Here is a 24,414-nt window from a genome sequence, read left to right as displayed (position 1 = left end):
TAATATTATTCTAGTGCTTTGCGTGAGCATGTGGACTGTCCCTTTTCTCCCTTAGTTATCAATATTCAATACTTTTCGTGTGTTTAAAATTTTATAGTATTCAACGCTTTAGGCTAACCGCCGTAATGGAGCCCAGTAGAGTTGATTATGGGCTGGGCTGGACAATAAAGTAAGGTCTAACGTGGTTGGACATCACGACCCAACTGCCCAGTCTCAGGCCTAACCTGGGCTCACACCAAATGTATAAGAAACACCTCTGCCCGCAGGCCCCACACTAGCATTGGCGCTGTCTTCAGTTAACGGTATTCAGCTTTAGAGTGGTGTTAATTTTTAACTCAAAAATAACTCTTTCTAGCCTCGTTATTTGTTTTTTTTTTTTTTAAATTAAAACTTTTATTTTGAGCATAAAATAACTAAAGAAACCCTGTAAGTGCACTCCAATCTTAAAATGACCTTTTATTTTCTTATCCTGAAACTTTTAATTTATTCACAAGTTAACTTGGACCTTTGCCCAAGGTGTGGAATTGTTAACCCCTTGTTTGATAAACTTTTCAAACTCTATCCCATCTTATCAATAAAGCTAGGGACACTGAAAAACCTGCACCGAAATTGTGTACCGGTCTACGTGTAACATGCTTCTGATTTTTTTAACAATTTTTTCTAGTGAACAGCCGTCCATCAAATTTGGACGGCCGTTTACTCACATAGACGCCCGTTAATATTATATGGACGGGGGTCCATATACCAGGGATGGGCATCCCTATTTAAAGGACGCTCTTCCAAACGTAAGGGACGGCCGTCAAAATTTATGGACAGTCGTTCCCAAATTTTTTATTTTTTTTATTTTCATATTTTGGTTAAGGACGGACGTCCCTTATTTACGGATGCCCGTCCAAAATGAAGGGACGGCCGTTCATCTGTTCCCTGTCTCCTCTTTCAGTAATAGTTTTCAGGTGCTGTAAGCTTACAAAAGAAAAATAATATGTATAGGAAAAAAAAAAAGGTGTTATGTTTACCTTGAATAAAACTGCTCGATGCCTGCACAGTCCCGTAGTTAGACTGCCAATAGGTATCACTATACACTTACGGTATCTTCTCAATCTCCTGCTAACTAATTTCCAGCGCTTGTGGAGATCACCTTGCTCCAACAGGAAAGTTCCTCTAAAAATTAAACAAATTCGATACCCTGAATATCCAACGATAAAAACAAAAGATTCAAACATGAAGCAAATGAAGAAGGATTTCCAAACTTACCCCATGCAGATAGCAACAAGTTGGCCAAGTTTCTCCACCAAGACCAAGGTGTTTTCAGAAGCACAATATAATTCCTGAGCTCTGTCTTCAAGCTCCTTGAGGCGGGGGTCACCATGACTATCAATAAGAACCACCTCCATGGTGGTTTCAGTAGGTTCGATTTCTTTAAGCAACACCAAAGATGGTAGCCGCTTTCCTTCCTCCGAATCATTGCACATCACCCACAGATACGGGTTCATCCCGAAAATGTAGTAAAATCCATCGGATATCTTGTCACTGTATGACAAGCAACCACTTACCTGAGAAGCAAAATGGTAGTGACTTACTAAGTAAAACTTAGAAAACCACGTTATTTAGTTCATACATACACACACAGAGCAATAGCAGCAACAAAGTATTAATCAAAAACAGGGTTTTTGTCAATAATAAAAAATAGCGCACTTTCAAGAGTCTCAGCTATCACAAAAACTTTCAGGGCTGAGCTATATATAACGCTAAAAATAAATGGTGAGTTCTTTTTTCCTTTTTAGTATCTAAGGTTATTAATATTCTCATTTCTCAGGGAAGGAGAGTATTTATGGTACAGGGGTACTAATTACCCATATCAGGTTGCTGCCTTAATTTTTTAAGGGATCATCCAGTGGTTGATAAGAGATAGCAAAACTCCAGCAAGGTAGCATAACCTCCAAGAGTAATTTGGTTCCTATGGATGAACTAAAATATTAATGTTAATCTTTACCCAACCCAAGGTTGACCTTCCAAGAAAAGATGAGGAATGAAGATGAAAAAAAAGAGAGGAGATGGGGAATGAAGACGAAGAAGAGTTCTGTGTAGAATTTTTTTTTTTTTTTAATAGTATGGACGGCCATCCAAAATTTATGGATGGCCATTCCCAAATTTTTTATTTTTTTTATTTTCATATTTTGGTTAAGGACGGGCATCCTTTATTTGCGGACGCCCGTCCAAAATGAAGGGACGGCCGTCCATAACGGATGAACAGCCGTCCCTAATTTTTATAAAAATTTTTTATTCTATTTTACTTATGGACGGGCGTCCTTTAAATGGGGATGCCCATCCCTGGTATATGGACCCCCGTCCATATAATATGGACGGACGTTCATGTGAGTGAACGGCTGTCCAAATTTGATGGACGGTCGTTCACTAGAAAAAAAATTATTAAAAAAATCAGAAGCGTGTTACACGTAGGCCAGTACACAATTTCGGTGCAGGTTTTTCGGTGTCCCTAGCTTTATTGTAGCCTAGCTTACTATCTTATCCAATAGTGAAATGCATATTTGTTTTAATATTGATTATTCAATTTAAAATCCAATCATATTTTATTCAACTCAAAAAATTTAATAATTAACCTTTTCAATTAAAGTTTATAAATTAACAAAAACACCCCCATCCACCTAACTAATTGCCGAAAGTCGGGTATCACCGTCGGACGGTGGTCTCAAGTTGCCGGAATGGCGCACGACCGGCTGGATTTGGTCATTTCCGGCCAAATCTATGACCAAATATCTGGTCGTTGATGACAACCATATCTTGGCCGTTGTTTGGCCGTCAACAATGGCTAGATCTGTGGCAGTAGATTTGTCTATTTCTAGTTAGATCCATGATGGATCTAACCAAGAAATGCTAGATTGGTGCACGACCAACTAGATCCAACAGGTCGTGTGCCATTTTGGCGACTTCTGGCCATCGTCCGATGGTGGTGGTCGGTTGTCGACATTTAGTTGGGTGGGTGGGGATGTTTTTGTTAATTTATAAACTTTTATTTAGGGAGGGTGTTATGTAAATCAACAAATGTAAGGGGTTAAAAATAATCTAAATATTTTCAGAAAATGTTTTCAAAAAATTTACCAAACACATTTTCAGAATCCTATCCTATTAGATTAAATCTTATCATATCCTATTTAGAATAGAATATTATTCTAAAAAGTTAAACAAACGGATCCTAAATTTCTTCAAAAGCCGTGTCCAATATTGTTTCCAGTTTTTTTTTGTTTGTTGCTAGAAATTTCATTGGAACTCCACGTCTTGGCTATTGAATATTGCCTTTATTCATGGTTGTGGATGTTTGCCGGCAAACCACTTTGGGAGATTAAACAGCATGCTAACATAATATTGTTGCGGTTGTTTGCTTGAGCGCCTAATCCTATGATGCAAGTAGTCCCCTTTCGATGCCAAACCCCATATCATCAACGCAATAACTCAACAAANTGTGGATGTTTGCCGGCAAACCACTTTGGGAGATTAAACAGCATGCTAACATAATATTGTTATAGTTGTTTGCTTGAGCACCTATGATGCAAGTAGTCCCCTTTCGATGCCAAACCCCATATCATCAACGCAATAACTCAACAAAAAAAAAAAAGTTTGATTCATATTTTCGCAATACACAAGTTTGAATTTTGATCCAAATAGCAGTTTGGTTGCTCGAATGGAATTTAAAAGAAAATAATACTAATTTCAAATGTGGGAAAGATTAACTATGTTAATGGGGTCTACACAGAGGATTCTTGTTAGTATGGATAATGCTGAATAACTCATAATATGTTTAGAAACTAATATTTTCAACCTTGAGTTGAAAACTAACATTTTTTGAAAAGTGTCTCAAGAAACAGCACAGTTCAATTTTACACAAAATTTTCAGACGAAATTGCCGCTAATGAGAAATCCCTAAACCTTAACCCAACACCCATGGTTCCACTCTATAATCCCTAGTGAAGAATTGTGTTTGTGATCATAAGGAGCTATTTTTTAAAGGATTTAATGAATTATTGGGTTATTGAATGATTCATGAGAGAGAAGAAGTAAGTTTTGTTATTTGAAAGTTGTTTGAAATCTAAGATTGTGAGTATGTTGCATAGATATCTAGGAGACATGTTAAATAAATTATTTCGGGGGATAATTTGTTTTTGTTATAGTTGATTAAACTTATATTTGAGTTAAGATGTTGAAAATGGGTGGTTTTGACGAAATATGGGTATGAGTGTTGAAAAATGTCAGAAGTGTCAGCCAAAAAAATGGCTAAAAGGTTAAAGATGGGTTTCAACCGATACCCTCTATCAGTCAATATCGATCGATTTTGGATAAAATGACATGATATCGGACATATTCGACCAATTCTACACTTTCATACTAAAGTGGCCAAATATGGTCGAAACCATGTAATTTGGCCGAAACCATGTAATTTGGCCAAAATGTCGCTGTTTGAACAGAACCAATCTTGGCCGAACCCAGATTCCACCAGATCCCCCTCTTTTTCTCATGTCCTACACTTTTTGGTTGACACGGTCATTCAAATTGGCCGAAACCCTTTATTGGCAAAAAAACTTAAGTCACTAGTATTATTTTCCATGACTAACAACCATTAAAACGACCCAAATTCCCAAATTCACACCATCAAACAACAATCAACCCAACTCACATCCTAAACCAACAACTTCAACAAATGCAAGTCAAATCGACTGAAATTTGAGACCAAATAAATAGTAGAATCAATTTATAGGCTGGGTTTTCAAAGTCTTCAATGGCAAGAATGGTTAGGATGGGTTTGGAGAAGATGAATGAATGTCTAGGGTTTATTTATATATGAGGACATTTTCATCATTCAAATTTGTATATAATTGGATTGTACTATTTCTTGAGAAGGTTTTAAAAAAATGCTAGTTTTTAATTTCCTACCAAAAAGTGTCATTATATATATATATATATATTGAATAGTGGTTTAAGCCAGGAGTAATGCTACATTTACACCACTTTTTTACATCATTTTCATTACATCATGATGTGGTATATGTCACAACCACACAAATTCTATTATAATATTAAAAATTCAAAATAATTAAAAATTTGTGTGGTTGTGGCATATGTTACATCATGATGTAATTAATATGGTGTAAAAGAGTGCTGTAAACGTAATATTACTCTTAAGCCAGCTTGAAGATTGATCAGCTAATGCAGCGGCATAATGTAATCTCATCATGAATAAGAAACCGACAAATCTCGATCCTTGGATCAACAACTAGAGCCTTGTTGAGCTCTAACACAATATCTCTATAGTATCTCACGTACTTTTTGAGTGGTGCATCAAGTGGCACCACATATCCGTTCCATAGGGTGTTACCATATCCACTCACTCCTCCAACCTTCACTAGCTCAATCAGCCTCTTGTGGTAGTTAAGGTAGTTATCCTTTTCCGCATCAACAAATATGAAATCAACGCTACCATGATATTCTTCCAGCAGGTATTTTAATTTAGATTAAATTTCTGATAACTTCATCATAAATTTAGAGTAGCCAAGTAGTTTGGTGATGTTTTATACTTGTGAATTATTCAAAAGCAAAAATCAAACATTCAAAGAGAAATTAGAGAAGAGAGAAAACGAGGGTTCGGGTTTCTCATTGCAAAAGAAGGGAAAGAAAAATACAATGCAATGCAAAAGAGGGAAAATGAGATAATATACAAAAGTAATAAAAGACTAAACTACCCTTATAGTAAATATATAATAACTCTATCATCTCCCCTCAAACTCACGATGTGGCTATAGAAAGCATCGAGAGTTCTCCAGCGAGAAAACAAAAGTGTGAAATAGGATGCGACTTGGTAAAGAAGTCAACAAGTTGCAAGGAAGAAGAAACAAAAGGCAAAGTAATGGTGCCATGCTTGAGGTGGTGACGAGTAAAATAACAATTGATCTCAATGTGCTTGGTTTCTTCATGAAAAACTGAGTTGTGAGCAATCTGAATAGAACTCTGATTATCACAATACACAGGAGTGGGATAAGAAAGAGAAACACCATATCTACAAGTAAACAATGTAACCAAACAATCTCTTTGGTAATAGATGTCATAACACGATACTTTGCTTCGCAGTAGATTAAGAAACAATAGTTTTCCAAGAAATAAGAGATTCATCCAAAAAGATACAAAAACTAGTTACAGTCTTGCAATTCGTAGAATCATGACCCCAGTCAGCATCAGAGTATGCACGTAGCTCCAAGGATGAGGTGGATAAAAATAATTGACTTTGAAAAATAGTACCCCAAAGATATCGTAAAATATGAAGAACAGTTGCCCAATGAATAGTAGTAAGAGAAGCAACAAACTAACTAACAATATGAACAACATAAGCAATGTCTCGGCAAGTGATAGTAAGGCAGACCAAACTACCAACAATAGTGTGATATAAAGTAGGCTCTAATAAAGGAGTACCATCACAAGGAGTATACCGAACATTGAGCTCACAAGGAGTATCTATAGACTACAATTTTAGTATTAGTGAGACAAGCATGCTCAAGGATCGACGATGTACTCAGATTGAGAGAGAAGATAACCTTTTGGAGAAGATGCAACTTAAATACCTAGAAAGTACTATAGAGAGCCTAAATCCTTCATTTCAAACTGACGGGCTAATTCTAACTTCAACACTGCGATCCCATCAACATCATCACCAATAATAATCATATCATTAACATATAAGGAAAACAAAATACGACATGTAGTCATACACTTGATAAAGAGAGTCGAGTCATGATTACTGGAGGAAAACCCAAGAGTTGTGATCACAGTAGAGAATTTCTCAAACCAAGCTCAAGGTGCCTGTTTGAGGCCATATAAAACTCTTTTAAGCTTACAAACTTCTTCATGTTTCTGACAGACACTAGACGGGGGAACCATGTAAACTTCTTCATGTAGATCACCATTCAAAAAAGCATTCTTAATGTCCATTTGAGATATATGCCATTAATGAGCAGATGCAACTGCAATAAGAGTACGAATAGTGGTCATTTATACAACAGGAACAAAAGTCTCCTCATAATCCATACCATTGAGAAAATCCTTAGCAACCAATCTAGCTTTGTAGCACTCAATGGACCCATCAGACTTGGTCTTGATTCTATGGACCCAGTGAGAACCAATTATACTTTTACCAGAAGGTAAAGGTACCAAATCCCAAGTATTTGTCCTTTAAAGAGCAAAAAGTTCCTTATTCATAACATGCTGCCCAAGGGGGTCAAGAACTGCCTCTTTATAGGATAAGGGCTTAGAGAGACAATGAACAGATGCTAAAAAGGAAGAAAAAGAAGTGGAATAAAAAGAGTAAACAAAATCTAGTAGGTGAGTAAACTTACGAGTACATTAAGGATAATGAGGAGAATCCACAATCTCAGGAGGAGTTTGGGCAACTGTAGGAGGAGGGGAAGTATTGGGAGGTCCAGTCTACGAGGTACCAGTATCTCTAGAACTAACAATGCTATTTTCTCTTCGAGAAAAATGAAGAGGAAAAAGGGCTAGAAGAGCAATAGATGAGTTAGAACCTGCAGTGGAAGGGACTTATGGAGGAAGGCTATCTTTATGGACAAAGAAAGGATCAATATGAATGAGATTAGTTCTGGTCAAGTAAAGAACAAAACATGGCGAGATACATATAGTTTTTGTAAAACTGAATAAAAAACAACGATATCCCTTTTGCTCTTCACTGTAACCAAGAAACACACAAATGGTAGAGTGTGACGATAATCTAGTATACTCTACACAAGGAAGAAGGACAAAACAAGTAGAACCAAAGACTCTCAAGAATGAATAATCAAGAGCATGCCCATATAACTTTTTGAAAGGTGATAAACCTGAAGTGTGAGATGATTGGTTCTTATTGATTAAATTGATTGTAGTAAGCATTGCTTCTCCCTAAAATTCACTGGGAACAAAAGAGAAAGGGACAGTTTCAACAATGTCCTATGTTTTCTTCAGCAACACTGTTTTGCTTAGGAGTGTCTCTATAAGAAGTTTGATGAGTAGTTCCATCTAAAGTAAGCAATTCACAAAATTTATTGGAAGTATATTCACCACCCAAATCACATCTAAAACACTTAGTGATAGTAGAGTGTTGTGTTTTTACAAGAGCTCGAAAGTTATTATAAATGCTAAAGAAGTCAAAACAACGTTTCATAAGATAAACCCAACAAAAACGAGTGTGATCATCAATAAAAGAAACATAATATCGAGAACCCCCTTTTGTTACTTTGGGTAAAGGTCCCCACACATTAGAATGAACTAAATCAAACTGTGCAATAAAATAAGAAGTACTTTGATTAAAAGGCAAAGTAGAAAATTTTGCAAGTTTTCAACCACTACAATCATAAATATCACGAGTTTGCAAATTTCCTGAGACTCTTGTAGAGGCTAAAAATCTTAAGTTGGAAGCTGAAACATGACAAAGACGAGAATGTCATAAATAAAAGCTAGAAGTTGAAGGACACAAATGAAAAGAAGACAAGTCAGCACTTGGAGCTACAAATATTGGTAATCTCAGCTCATCTAAAACATATAATCCCCCTTGCCTATGGCTTGTCCCAATCAACTTTTTGGACAACGGATCCTACACATGACAAGAGGTAGAAGAAAAAGAGACTGAGTAACTAGAATCGCACAATTGACTAACAGAAACAAGGTTCAATTTTAGCTTAAGAATGTGGTAAACATTAGAAAGAGATAAATTAGGTTTGATAACAAAATCAACCCTTGCTAATGGCATATGAGCACTATCAACAATCATGATAGATATAGATGATGATGGATACAAGGAAACAAAGGATTTCAAACCAAGAGACATATGGTGTGAAGCTCCAGAATCTAAAACCCATGTGGAGGAGGACATACCTGAAGAACTAGGAGGTAACTGACCTATCGGAGAAGAAGTGGACTACGCATGCGGCTGTGTAGCAAGGAACTTCTGAAACTGCTCAGTAACAGATGCAATTGTGGGATTTAAGGATGAGGCTCCAAATCCAAAGGAGTCTGATGGTGGTACAACTGCTGCAGTGTTAAACTGTGAAGGTCGATATGGTCGTGGTTGCGATTGGTTGCCAAACTGTGGAGGCTTGAATTGATGCTTTTGTTGGTGTGATTATGGTCCTATATTCAATAACTTAGGACATTGGGCCTTCTAGTGATCCTTTTGTTTGCAAAAATTGCATTCACCAATCCCAACCTTTAAGTGAGGCTTGACCATAACTACCAAAACAAATGGATTAGGCGTCAAGAGAATTCCTTTTTTGCCTGAAATTTAAGGCGTATCTCATCAACCAAAAGTTTGTTGACTATCGACTCAACAGAAGGAAGCGTGTTACGATGTGAAATAGAACCACAGAGTTCCTTAAAATCATTACAAAGTGCCATCAAGAACTAAATTAGACATCGTTCCTCTATACGAGCAATATAAGTTGCACAAGCTAGTAATTCTACTAATTCTATAAGAGCCAATTGATCCCAAAAGTTTGTCATTTCAGAATAGAACTCTTGAATACATATGTCTTTTTGTTCAAGAGCTCGAATGTCAGATTCTAACTGGTATTGCTTTGCAAAGTTAGACTGTGTATATAGTCTTGCCAGATGTTGCCAGATCTCTTTCGTTATTTCATACTTTGTCAATTGGGTTCTTATTGAGTGTTCCACCTAGTTGTTTATCCAAGTGATAATTTTTGAATTATATACTTCCCAAATATCTAACAACTTTGCATAATGATCTTCTTTCTAATTTGTGAGTTTACCTGAAGTTCCAAAAATATAACCCTACATGTTTTTCCCTTTAAGAAAATTTCTCATGACATAACTCCAATATAAAAAATTCTTCCCATACAATTTTACACTAATAGACTACAATGAATCATTATTTTCAGAAGCAATCACAGAGAGAACCAAATACCAGAATCGAAGAAAAGAGGGCAATGAGAAAATAAAAGAACCGTTCAAGGAAAAATAGTAAAACAGCCCTGAAAGTTTGAAATAATTTAAGACATCCCCCAACATTTGAAAAACTGCAAACAATCCCATACGAATACTTTATGGGTTTGAAAACTTGCAAACATACCCCTGTAATCAGGGTTTCTTCAAGTTGACATAGTCCACCACAAATTCAACTCCATCATGACCCGAAAAATCATAATCAGGCCAACCAAACAACAAACATAGGACACCACCGCAAACAACCACAAATTACCCATAAACCACCACAAATCTTAGCCACAAACCAAGAAGAAGACCACCACAAACTCACATACAAACCCACCTAAAAACCACCATAAACTTAGCAACAAACCACCAAAACATCACCACAAATCGAGTTACAAATCTCACCCACAAACCCAACAAAACTCTGCATTTGTTCTTGGAGAGATTGAACTAACTTCCATAATCAAAGCTCTAATACCATGTGAATTATTCAAAAGCGAAAATCAAACATTCAAAGAGAAATCAAAGAAGAGAGAAAATGAGGGTTCGGGTTTCTCATTACAAAAGAAGGGAAGGAAAAATACAATGCAATGCAAAAGAGCGAAAATGAGATAATATACAAAAATAATAAAAGACTAAATTACCTTATTGTATAAAAGACTAAACTACCCTTATAGTCAATATATAATAACTCTAACAATACTTACTTCTTAGATCATTTGATAAAGAAAGGGAAGAGTCAGGCCTTCACTGAAGTCAATCTTGTGAACTACACCAGCTTTTTGAATTATAGGTAAACACAGTTCATAGTTTTCCAGGTTAATGTCCATAGCCAATATCTACACAAACATCCATAATTTAAGTTTTACAATTTTTTTTTTTTTTTTTTTTTTTTTTTTTTTTTATATAAAAATCATTTTCATTATTTGCTATGAATTTGTAAATCATTCTTTCAAAGAGCTAACTTTTTTATAAGTGTTCAATAATTGCTATTTTCAATCCCTTTATATCAATCTTTGTGATATATTTTGTGATTAATTGAGCTGATTAATATATTTTTTAAATTAGAAAAGGAATGGAGGCATGTGAATGAAAGTGGAGCTTAATGTGCAGCTTTCAGACATTGGCAGAGTCGAACTCTGAAGGTTCAATGGAGACTTTGACAATCTTAGAGTTCCAGAATGAGAAAGAGGTCTTCTTGAGGTCTGAAGTAGATGTCTTGAGCTTTTTAAATTGGGGTTATGCGTTTTAATCCTAGTAGATTTTGGTATTCAAAGTTTACATCGAGGTTAGAAGATCCAATCCCTTCACAACTTTGGCACCAGTTAGTAATTGGGCTATAACTTGAGTTCTAGAAGTCCAATTGGGATACTTGAAGACGCGTTGGAAAGCTTATAACTAGGGCTACAACGTCAATGAACAGACTAGGCAAGAATTCAGTTAACCCGAAGTCAACTCACAAGTTCCAGCCAAAAATTAGCCAACCTGTTTTTGGAAAGAGTGGGACTCAAGGCCTATAATTTATGAATTTGAGTTGTAAACCTTTTGGGAGGCTGTACATACATTTTTAGGGTTATTTGAAGGGGCTATAAATAAATCATTAGGTTTTCAAAGCAAAAAAAAAAAAAATAACACACGCACACACACATACAAGGGGATTATTCGGAAACACTTGGGGTGCGTTTGGCTCATTATTCTGATACTTTTTAGAATAGTATTTTGGAAAAAGTAAAGTTGGGTGGTTATTATGAGGTAAGATTTAAAAATTAACAAAAACACGCCCTAGGTTTGTTAATTTACTAAACACCCCTGTAATAAAACAATAAAAATTAATATAAACACCCTTACCCACACATTGAATACCGACAGCCGCCTACCATTGCCGGAGGGTGGCAGAGTCGCCATATCAGCGAACAACCAATTGGATTTGACCGGTCGTGCACCGATATGGCCTTTTCCAACTAGATCCATCATGGATCTAGCCAAAAACAGCCAGATCTATGGCTAGATCTGGCCGCATTTGGTGGTCAATGATAGCCAAAGATATGGCCATTATTGATGGTCAATGACGGCCATATCTTGGTCGTCATTAACGACTAACGGCTAGATCTTTGGCCGTAGATCTGGCCAAAAAAGGCTAGATCAGCACACTACTGGCTAGATCCAGCCAGTAGTGTGCCATTATACCAGATTCTGGCCATTCCGACGATGGTGACCAAAATCTGGCAAATGTGGGTGGGTGGGGGTGTTTTTGTTAACTTTTAAACTTTTTTAAGGGGTGTTTGGTTAAATTAACAAACCTAGGGGGTTTAAAAGTAATTGAATAAAATAGAATAATATTTTCAGAATAAGAAAACAAATGTATATTTTGGGTAGGATAAGGATATGATAGGGAAAAAAAATTGAAACAAACGCACCCTTGTTGTTATGAATTTATGATGTTTGGCTAAATTCTTTCAATTCAGTTCAAAGGGATTTCAATTCCTAACACATACCGATGGTATAATTGATAAAGTAATGTAACTTTTTACCTTTCTATGGATTTGATTTATGTTATTCTGTTTTAATGGAATATGATATTTGATTCGTTTAATTTACTTCAGGCTTGATAGATTGATTGAATTGATATCGATTGCTAGAATTAGGGATTGTATTACATACTCGATCTTTTCCTAATCATGCAGTAGCAATTAGTAACAGAAGATTGTGGATAAACTTTCTATTTTATTACTTGAATAACAAAACGTAAGTTTAATAATCCAAGCTTGTGAGATTATTGCTTAGATTAACCTATTCCATTGGAAATTAAAGCAACCATTACATTAAATCTAGAGAGCTTGTTCTAGGTTGTCTATTGGTTAGAGACTGTTGAAGAGCATGTTTCATTAGTCAATATTAAGGGGAATTTCGGGTAGTAGAGCTTGTTACTACCTAGGGTTGATACTTCCATGAAAGGATAGGATTGCGTTACAATTGAGAATATACATTGATTGTGAGGATGAGATTGAACCGAGAACTGAAGTTGCTTTTATATTGATTTCATTCATAATTTTGTTTTGGTAATTAATTAGTTTCCTTGATTTTACAAACCCCCCAGTTTATATTTTGGTTATTTAGGTCAATTTGGTTATTTAGGATTGAATTTTAAACAGTTGGAATTTAGATTCAACTACTTCCCTGTGGGATTGGCCCTTACTCACGTTATCTACTGGTTAATAATTAGAAGTAAGGTTTATTAATTTTGTAGCGTTGACAACACGCTATCAAAATTTGCTGCCGTTGCCGGGGAGGTGGTTTAGTGTTAATTTTTATTCCAGTTGTCTTAATAGTTATAGTAAGTTAATAGTAGTGTTAGTCTGTTGTTTTTAACTTTGTTTGTGGAGAATTGTGATTTTCAGGATTTTGGAAATTTTCGGTAGTACTATTTACTATAGAATTTTCAGTGGAATTAGGAGTGTTGTGAGTACTTTTTTCGAAGAAAACAAAATTCTATACAGTACTAGTGTTTCAGCCAGTAAGGATTCATTGGCCCCACCCCCTCGAGGCTAAAAAACAACGTTTGATAGGGTTTGAGGCCATTTTTGTGTTTTTAGCCATAAAAATAATTTTTTTTTAAGAATTTCTAGTTGGTTTTCATTCTTTGTCATTTATTTATTTTTTACGTGAGTTTTTTGTTTATGACAAGGTCCTCTCATTTTGGGGACTTAACATTCAATCTAGAGATCGAACGAACTGCACGTAGGTTGAGGAAAGAGGCTCTACAGAATCACGAGCAAGCTATTGTTTCATTGCCTGGCATTAACATAGCCCTTGATTTAGCATCCAACAATTCCTTTAGCAATTCAGAAGAAGAGGAAATCATGGTTGCAAATAACAAGACCTTGAAGGAGTTTGCTGCTCATGCTTTTAATTAACAGCCGTTATGCATAGAATATCCTGCTTTAGATGTAGTTTTTGAGCTTAAACCTAGAATAATTCACTTACTGCCTAAATTTAGAGGTCTTGCAAGTGAGGATCCGAACAAGCACCTAAAAGAATTTCGTGTTGTATGCTCGAGTCTGAGATCAATTGGAGTATCGGAAGAGCATATTAAGTTGACAGCTTTTCTATTTTCTTTGGTGGATAATGCAAAGGATTGGATCTACTATTTACCATCAAGGTCAATCACAACATGGAATGAGATGAAAATGATGTTCTTAGAGAAGTACTTCCTAGTCCAAGGCTGCAAATATAAAGAAGGAGATTTGTGGCATTCGTCAATATATTGGAGAGACCTTGTACAAATATTGGAAAAGATTCAAAAAGTTGTGTGCAAGTTGTCCTCATCATCAGATAAGTGAAAAACTACTGATTCAGTACTTTTATGAAGGTCTACTTCCCATAGACAGAAGCATGATAGATGCTGCCGGTGGAGGAGCATTGGTAGATAAGACACAGGGAAGTTGCCAAAAATTTAATTTCCAATATGGTAGAAAACACTCAATAATTTGGAAATAGACAAGATTCTCCCACCAGAAAAGTAAACGAAGTAATTACATCTTCACTTGAACAATAGATATCTGACCTTACTTCTATGGTTCGATAGATGCCCGTGGGAAATGTGCAACAAGCTAAGCTATGCAGTATATGTGCAACATTGGGGCATCCAACCAATATGTGTCCCGTTTTACAAGAAGAGCAAGTAAATGCTATGAGAGGATTTCCTAGGCAACCAAGCAAATATGATCCCAACTCTAACACTTACAATCCAGGGTGGAGATATCACCCTAATCTGAGTTATGGGGGAAATAGGCAGCCAACACAAAATGCATATCAAAATAAGCCGCCTAGATTCCAGTATCCTCGATAGCCATATCAGCATACACAAGCAACACCACCTAGTTCAAATTCAGGTACGTCCCTTGAAGATACATTTAAAACTTTTTTGACTCGTACTCAACAATTTAAAAAAGAGAAAAGAGCGAGTATACAAAATTTGGAGAACCAGGTGAATCAACTGGCTACTACAGTAAACTAATTGGAGGCTCAAGGCTCAGGTAAACAACCTTCTCAAACAATAGTAAATCTGAGGGAGCATTCAAGTGCCATATCTTTGAGAAGTGGAAAGCAGTTAGAGGCACTATCTAGGAAGAAAGCATCCGATCCAATCATTGAGGAGGAAATAGAGAAGGAGGCCGAAATTTCTCCACCTAAGGTAACTTTTGATCCTTCTATTTTAATTAAAGTTAACCCCTTTCCTTTTCCATCTAAGTGTGTAAAGTTCAAGAAAGAGGAACAAGAGAAGGAAATTTTTGAGACGTTCCGCAAGGTAGAGGTAAATATACCTTTGCTAGATGCAATCAAGCAAGTGCCAAGGTATGAGAAATTTCTTAAAGAATTGTGCACAATTAAGCAAAAGTTAAGGGATGATAAAAAGGTGAGAGTGGGGGAGAATGTGTCAGCAGATCTTCAAAGGAAGTTGCCCCCTAAGTGCAAATATCAAGGTATGTTCACCATTCCATGCAAAATAGGTATATCAAATTTTAAAGGGCATGCTAGATTCAGGAGCATCTATTAATGTCATGCCAAAATCCATTTATGCTTCCTTAAATTTAGGACCATTGAAAAATATTGGTGTTATTATACAACTGGCTAATCGTACTAATACTTACCCTGTAGGGGTGATTGAGGATATGTTAGCGCAGGTAAATGAGTTAGTATTTCCTATAGATTTTTATATTATAGATATGGATGATGATAATTCCCCTAACCTACACCTATATTATTGGGGAGACCATTTTTTAAAACAATAAGAATTATGATTGATGTGCACGAGGGTACCTTAACGGTGGATTTTGATAGTGAAAAGATCCAATTCAATATTTATGAGGCTATGAGGTACCCCAGTGATTTACGTTCTGTTTATGCAATTGATGTTATTGATTCTTGGCACAGGAAGTTTTTGAGTTGACAAGCAGGGAGAATTTGAAGGTGGCAATTGACAAACATCTCAAGTTAGAGACAGAAGGAGAGATTTAGCTAAATAAGGAATTAAAAGAAACTATAGCTGCATTGCACTCTTTAGTAGTGATTCCTAATAGGTATGTAGTCTCATCTATTCAATTACCTGTTGCTCATAAGAAATTTTTACCTGCTATTGTATAGACCCCTATTTTGGAACTAAAGCCTTTGTTTGTCCATTTGAAATATGCGTAATTGGGAGAGAATGAGACATTACCAGTAATCATTGCCAAGAACTTGACTCAAGCCCAGGAGTATAAGCTGATTCAGGTGCTATGGGAACATAAAACGGTGATTGGTTCGACAATTGCAGACATTAAAGGGATAAGTCCTACCATCTTTATGCATCGCATTCTATTGGAATAAGGAGCCAAACCAACAAGGTAAGTTCAACCTAGGTTGAACCCCCTAATTATGGAAGTAGTGAAAAATAATATTTTGAAGCTGCTCCATGTGGGTATTATATACCCAATTTTAGATAGGAAGTGGGTGAGCCCGGTACAGATGGTTCCAAAAAAGTTGGTGTAATAATGGTTTGTAATAATGAGAATGAGTTAGTGCCCACACGTGTCCAAACGGGATGGAGAGTGAGTATCGATCATAGGAAGCTGAACGCTACAACTCAAAAAGATCATTTTCCTCTCCCGTTTATAGATCAGATGTTAGAGAGATTAGCTTGTCATACTCATTATTGTTTCCTTGATGGTTTTTCAGGTTTAGCACTAGAGGATCAGCAAAAAACGACCTTCATGTGTCTATTCGGTACATTTTCTAATCGTCGAATGCCATTCAGATTGTGCAATGCTCTGGCAACCTTTCAACGATGTATGGTTAGTATATTCTTTGACTATGTAGAAAACATCATAAAGGTATTTATGGATGATTTTAGTGTCTATGGTGATTCATTTGATAAATGCTTAGATAACCTTACACTAATATTGAGGATATGTTTAAAAACTAACCTTGTATTAAATTGGGAAAAATGTCAATTTATGGTAAAACAAGGTATAGTTTTAGGGCATGTTATTTCTACTGGAGGGATAGAGGTAGATAAATCCAAGATAGATGTCATTTCTACTTTACCTTACCTTGTGAGTGTGCAGGAGATTCGATCTTTTCTTGGACATGGAGGTTTCTATCGTAAATTTATCAAGGATTTTTTGAAGATTGCATTGCCTTTGTGTAAGCTGTTGCAAAAGGACGTGACATTCCAATTTGATGAAGAGTGTAAGGAAGCATTCGACAAGTTGAAAGAGCTTTTGAGCTTGGCACTAGTAATTCAGCTGCCAAATTGGGAGTTGCCATTCAAGATCATGTGTGATGCAAGCAATTATGCTGTAGGAGCTGTTTTGGGACAAAGAGTCGACACGGCTACACATGCTATCTATTATGCCTCAAGGACTTTGAATAGAACTAGAATAAGCTATTCTAGAACCAAAAAAGAACTCTTATCTATTGTTTTTGCTTTAGAAAAATTTCGGTCTTATTTGCTTGGCACTAAAGTAACAGTTTATTCTGATCATGCAACTCTCAAGTACTTGCTTTAGAAGAAGGAAGCGAAATCGAGGCTTATTAGATGGATTCTATTGCTGCAAGAATTCAGTTTGGTGATTCGAGATAAGAAATGAGCAAAGAATTCTGTAGCAGATCATTTAAGTAGATTGGTGAGTGAAAAGGATGAATTACCATTGCGAGAGACATTCCCAAATAAGTAGTTGTTTTCTGTCAACAAGGAACTACCATGGTACGCATATATTGTCAATTACTTAGTAGAGAATTACCTAATGATTTTTCTAGGGCTCAAAAGGATAAGCTTAAACATGATGCCAAGTATTATGTGTGGGATGACCCACACTTGTGGAGATTTTATGCTGATTAAGTAATAAGAATGTGTGTACTCGAAACTAAGTTTTTATCTATTCTAATCTTCTATCATTCGTATGCTTGTGGAGGTCATTTTGGACCAAACAGAGCATCTCGTAAGTTTTTAGAATGTGGATTTTATTGGCCAACCTTGTTCAAGGATGCATATGTGTTTTGTAAGTCTTGTGAAAATTGCCAACGTACAAGTAATATTTCCCATAGAAATCAAATGCCATAGACCTCTATTTTAATTATTGAGATTTTTTATGTTTGGGGCATCGATTTCATGGGACCATTCCCTTCATCTTTTGGTAATGTATACATCCTTTTGGTTGTTGATTATGTCTCTATATGGGTGGAAGCTAAAACCACTAGGACTGACAATTCTAAAGTGGTTTCAAATTTTATAAAGTCCAATATCTTTGTCAGGTTTGGAATCTGAAGGGCCATCATTAGTGACAAAGGCACTCACTTTTGTAATAAGATGGTAGAGACACTTTTAAGAAATACAATGTTGTGCACAATGTTTCCATGTCTTATCACCCGCAGAGTAGTGGCCAAGCCGAGGTGTCTAATCGTGAAGTCAAATCCATTCTAGAGAAATCAGTCAAGTCAAATAGGAAGGATTGGAGTTTGAGGTTAGAAGATGCATTGTGGGCCTACAAGAGTACAAGACCTCATTGGTATGTTGCCGTACAGATTCATATTTGGTAAGTCATGTCATCTTCTAGTGGAACTAGAGCACAAGGCTTTTTGGGTGATCAAGCAATGCAACTGGGATATGGATAAGGTTGGAGAGAAAAGGAAATTGCAATTGCAAGAGTTAGAGGAGTTAAGGAATGAATCATATGAGAGCTGTAGGATTTATAAAGAGAAATTAAAAGCCTTCCTTGACAAGAGGATTTCGAGGAAGAATTCTGTTGTTGGACAAGAAGTTCTCCTATACCATTCAAGGCTTTGTTTCCATTGGGTTGGTCCATTTGTTATTACTAATGTGTTCCATCATGGTGCAATAGAAATTCAGAGTTTGAGGACAGGGTAGGTATTTAAGGTGAATGGTCATAGACTCAGACCATTCTGTGAAGGCTTTCAAGTGTAGAATGTTGAGGTGGTGGACTTGGAGGACTCAATCTACTCGGATTGAGACGCATTTTGTCAGGCTAATGACGTTAAACAAAGGTGCTGTTTGGGAGGCAACCCAAAGGGAGTATTTATTTGCTTTCTCTCTTTTTGCATTTGAATAATATCTCTTCTTTGTAATTAGGAATTACATTGGGGACAATGTAAGTTTTAAGTGTGGGGGAGAGACCTAGGTAGGATTTGATTTGTTTTAAAAAAAAAAAATCTTTTTTCATTCAATAAAGAGTGTGTTTTGAGTGTGCTTTAAATAACTGAGTTTTTTTTTTTTTTTATTCTTTGAGCCATGTCCTTGAATACCCGATGATGCATGAGATCTTTAATGGAATTGTAAATGAGTATACTCCGTATTTTAGGATGTTCACAATATTCTATAAATTAGAGTCAAGCACATTTGAGTCTTGAGGGTTGATTGAAATGATATGTCTTGAAAAGTTGTGTGGACTGAGTGATGAGGCCTGATTGAGGAGTGTATAGCGAGTCTTGAAAACCGTTTTTCTTAAGCTAGTCCTAAACTCGGGTTTAAGTAAATAGGGGAAAAAAAGGAAAAGAAAAAAATTGAAAAAAAAATATTGGCTGCATTTTAGTTCTACTCCAATGTTCTAGTTACTGAGTAACCAAGGGTAGGCATGTCCACCATGTTTGCTTCTATGCAAAAAAGTGACCTAGGATAAGAGTATGCAAAGCACCTTCAGTTTGTTCCCTGTTGATTAAGTTCCAGACTATGACTGAAGGAATAATTATTTTTATAAATAAATAAAACCCTAGTTTGCTACCCGGTTTGTAGTCGTAAAGAGATTTGGTTGAGGGATGAGTTATGCATGAGTCAATTGTGTTAAGTTATCTGGTTTGCATTGACTGAAGGAGAGTAATTATAGATAAAGATGAAGAGAGAAATGAATGTATTTGATTCTGCTTTATTCTACTATTGCTACAATTCTAAGTTAGGTATGAGTATAATTAAGGATTAAACTTGTGCATCATGAAGAGGTACTTAGTGTGGCTTGAGTATAACATGTACTTAGTGTGAGTTGTTTTGCTCGAGGACGTGCAAAAACTAAGTATGGGGGAATTTGATAAGTGTTTAATAATTGCTATTTTCAATCCCTTTATACCAATCTTTGTGATATATTGTGATTAATTGAGCTGATTAATATATTTTCTGAATTGGAAAAGGAATAGAGGCATGTGAATGAAAGTGGAGCTTAATGTACAGTTTTCAGACATTAGCAGATTCGACCTTTGAAGGTTCAGTGGAGACTTTGACAATCTTAGAGTTCCAGAATGAGAAAGAGGTCTTCTTGAGGTTTGAAGTAGACATCCTGAGCTTTTTAAATTGGGCTTACGCGTTTTAATCCTAGTAGATTTGGGTATTCAAAGTGTACATTGAAGTCAGAAGATCCAATCCCGTCACAGCTTAGGCACCGGTAAGTAATTGGGCTATAACTTGAGTTCTAGAAGTCCAATTGAGATGCTTGAAGATGCGTTGGAAAGATTATAACTAGGGCTACAACTTTCATGAGCAGACCAGGCCCGAATTCAGTTGTTTTCTAACCCGAAGTCAGCTCACAAATTCCAGCCGAAAATTAGCCAGCCTGTTTTGGAAAGAGGACTCAAGGCCTACAATTTACGAATTTGAGTTGTAAACCTTTCAGGAGGCTGTACACATGTTTTTAGGGTTATTTGAAGGGGCTATAAATATAACATTAGGTTTTCAAGAGAAAAAAAAAACACACACACACACGCAAGGGGATTATTCCAAAACACTTGTTGTTCTGAATTTATGATGTTTGGCTGAATTCTTTCAATTCAGTTCAAGGGAATTTCAATTCCTAACACATATCGATAGTATAATTGATAAAGTAATGTAATTTCTTATCTTTCTATGGATTTGATTTATGTTATTATATTTTAATGGAATATGATATTTGATTCATTTAATTTACTTCAAGCTGGTAGATTGAGTGAATTGATATCGATTGCTAGAATTAGGGATTGCATTACGTACTCGATCTTTTTCTAATCACGTAGTAGCAATTAATAATAGAAGATTGTGGATGAACTTTCTATTTTATTACTTGAATAACAAAACCTAAGTTTAATAATCTAAGCTTGTGAGATTATTGCTTAGATTAACCTATTCCATTGGAACTTAAAGCAACCATTACATTATGGAGAGCTTGTTCTAGGTTGTCTAATGGTTAGAGATTGTTGAAGAGCATGTTTCATTAGTCAGGATTTAGGAGAATTTCGGGTAGTAGAGCTTGTTATTGCCTACGGTTGATACTTCCACGAAATGATAGGATTGCGTTGCAATTGAGAATATACGTTGATTGTGAGGATGAGATTGAACCGAGAACTGAAGTTGTTTTTATATTGATTTTCATTCATAATTTTGTTTTGGTAATTAATTAGTTTCATTTTGTTTTGGTAATTAATTAGTTTCCTTGATTTTACAAATCCCTTCACCCCAAACCCCCGCCCCTATGGGATCGACTCTTACTCATGCTATCTACTGGTTAATAATTAGAAATAAGATTTATTAATTTTGTAGTGTTGACGACACACTGTCACTTTTTTTCAAATAAGAACCACCAATGTCATATTTATATTTTGAAAGAGCCTTAATTAAGTAGCTGGATATTATGATTGACGATTAATTTTAGAATAAATGCAATACTTAATTTTTTTTTTTTTTTTTTTTTTTTTCCTGTTACCAAGCAATGAATATTTTTTTCCCCTTCTCTTTGTTTCAATTGTTTAATGAATGATTATAATGTTTAAACTTGATGATAAATCAATACCTTGCCATCATTTGGAAGAGCAAGGGCAGTGGCAAGGAGAGAGTAACCTGTGTAAACACCAATTTCCATTATATTCTTGGCGTTGATAAGCTTGAGCATCATATTAAAAATGCGTCCCTCGTCAACGGAAGTTGTCATAATGTTCCTATTTATTTATTAGTGAAACCATAAGGCATAAACCCCAAACTGAGAGGTGAAGGAAAAAGAATTAATTGCAACATGTAAATTTTTTAAGTAATGGGAATATAATATGTAATCTTCCCATGGATGCTTTGCTGTCAACTTGCGGAGCTCCTTCATGGATTCAAGCTTTCTTGGATACACACTAGTTTCAAATATGTACCGCATAAAATCAAGTTTTACAAAATGTGATGCAATCAACTAACGATTCCAATTAAGAATTATAAATTGTTATGCCTAAAAAATCAGGGCTGATGTAAGCCTACATCAGCTAGCTCTTATTAAAGTTCAAGAAGGCTTTGCGCCATCCAGGGATTGCCACGTCACCCCAAGGCAGAGAGAATACGATTGTCATCAACTTGGCAGATTCAAGTTTTGTTTATAAGTGAATAGGAGCCGCACACTTGTCCAAGCCCCAGGTTACTTGAGGAAATGTCCTAAGTTATCAGCCAATGAGAGACAAGGAAGGGATTGCATGGCAACTACCCACTTGCAGATTTGTAATCATTACCTTGAATTCCTTTACTATAAATAAAGGACTCCCCCCCCCCAATTCCGGGATTCTGAGACAGAAAACTCACGCTTTGATTGTAACCTATATCTTCATAGCAAAGATAATTTGCGAGAACGAGATCGACTTGATAGTCTATCCGAATAATCAGTCATTGTACCTCTGCTCGCAGTTCGCTATCCGCGACCTCTTGTAATCTCTCATATATATAAAATAACAGTGGACATATGACTTATGTTAGGCATCCAAACCCCTTTAAAAATCATCTTTTATTTATTATTCAATCTCTACATTAGATTATCATATTTATTCACGTGTAATTTCTAAGAGCTACTTAGCACATTGCACGTGCAAGTCGTTAGTGTCAAAATAAAGCATCAACATAAATAAAACTAGATTGATCATAAAGAAATTGTATTACTTGGTAAAGATTATCATTCTGTAAGAGACTCTTGTGGCCAGCTTCTTGGTGTCGACCAACTTAGGGTATTCCTGATGGGCAATTGCAACCATTCTTGTTATTATTATCCTTCTTAAGGCTGCGTTTGGTTCCGACAATATTTTATTACCAAAAATATAAGATTATCAGTGAGACAGATAGCCTTGAAGATTAATGAGTATAATTTATTATTGTGTTTTGTTCGTGAGCGCTGTATAAATAACAAGTGTGTTGGGTTGGAAGTAATTACAAAATACTTTGATATTATTTGATTGAAATGCCCTTTACAAGATTAGTGGGTTTAGGGTTTCATTTACTGAAATGCCATTTTGAGCTGTTTCTTGCCGGATTCCCCATTGGAATCGACAGGAATCAACCCCCTTGATCGTTTTTTAGCCATTTTTTGACTAGTTTTTCCTTGTATTTGGACGAATTTTCCCGTTTTCCGTAAACTAGCTCCATTCGTGATCTTTATTGATTTCAGCCTGATCTGGCCGAAATCTGATCTCGTTGGACCTATTGTCACCACCATCATCAACTCCACTTATTCCTCTTCAAACCCCCTTTGCTCCCCATCATTTTGCTTCCATCAATTGCTAGCTCTGACCATTCTAGGGTTTCGTTGTTCTTCATCAGATTTTGGTCGATTTGGGCATCAAAAACCCAATCGACCACCACCATTGGAGCCACCGATTTCCAAATATTAAAACCCCTCTGTACCGGTAGCCAGAGCACTCATTGTTCACCAGCCGAGTTCTCTCTTCGTGATTTTGGGCATTTCTTTTGTGTTTTTGGAGGTTGTTTGATCTTTGGTTGGAAATTAAATTTTGGGGTTATGTTTGATTAATCTAAAATATAGAGATATTAATTAAATTGAGCAAATTATAGGGATTAATCTAAAATAATGACCTCTTTCAAGTCCCAACTTTAAACTAAATTTGTTAGAAGCATTTTTTACCTAAATAACTCTTTTGTAATTGTCTTATCCGCTATCATTTTACTGAATTATCCAACAATTTGTATAATGATAATCATAGGATTATACTATTTTCTATACGATTTTTGTAGGATTTTCGGATACTTCTTATGAGTTTTGTGCCTGAATTGTTACTTAATTCTGCATATTTTATGTTTCAGGCCAAAACATGCAGTTGGAGCAAAACAAAGCAAAACGAGTTTCTAGACCTGAAATCGAGTGAAATTCAGATGATCAAAGAAATTCTGATACTGATTAGAAGCACCCATGGAGTTTGTTTCTATTGGAGATCGAAGATTCAAGTGAAAAAGCAAGCGGAAGGCAGTTCTATAAATTTAGAAAAGAAGACTAGCCTTATGGAATCACGGGTCAATTAAACTCAAGTCAATGTCGCGGCGAGTTTTTTCTTCATCGCGGCAAAAATTGCAATTTTAAGTTTTTTTTTTTTTTTAAAACACTGCATTTTTCTTTTATAGTATTAGGTCCTAGGGTTTTTGGCTACTATTTA

At 35.9% G+C, this 24,414-nt stretch overlaps 1 pseudogene; it reads right to left on the bottom strand.

Annotated features, from left to right (window-relative positions):
• Positions 1-5,213: 5,213 nt before the first annotated feature.
• Positions 5,214-23,330, bottom strand: LOC116138329 (annotated as a pseudogene).
• Positions 23,331-24,414: the final 1,084 nt, after the last annotated feature.

This window comes from Pistacia vera, unplaced genomic scaffold, assembly GCF_008641045.1.
Source record: "Pistacia vera cultivar Batoury unplaced genomic scaffold, PisVer_v2 Contig340, whole genome shotgun sequence".
In the NCBI taxonomy this organism is placed as follows: domain Eukaryota; kingdom Viridiplantae; phylum Streptophyta; class Magnoliopsida; order Sapindales; family Anacardiaceae; genus Pistacia; species Pistacia vera.
The sequence above is the reverse complement of the archived record's forward strand: the minus strand, read 5'-3'. Positions and strand labels throughout refer to the sequence as shown.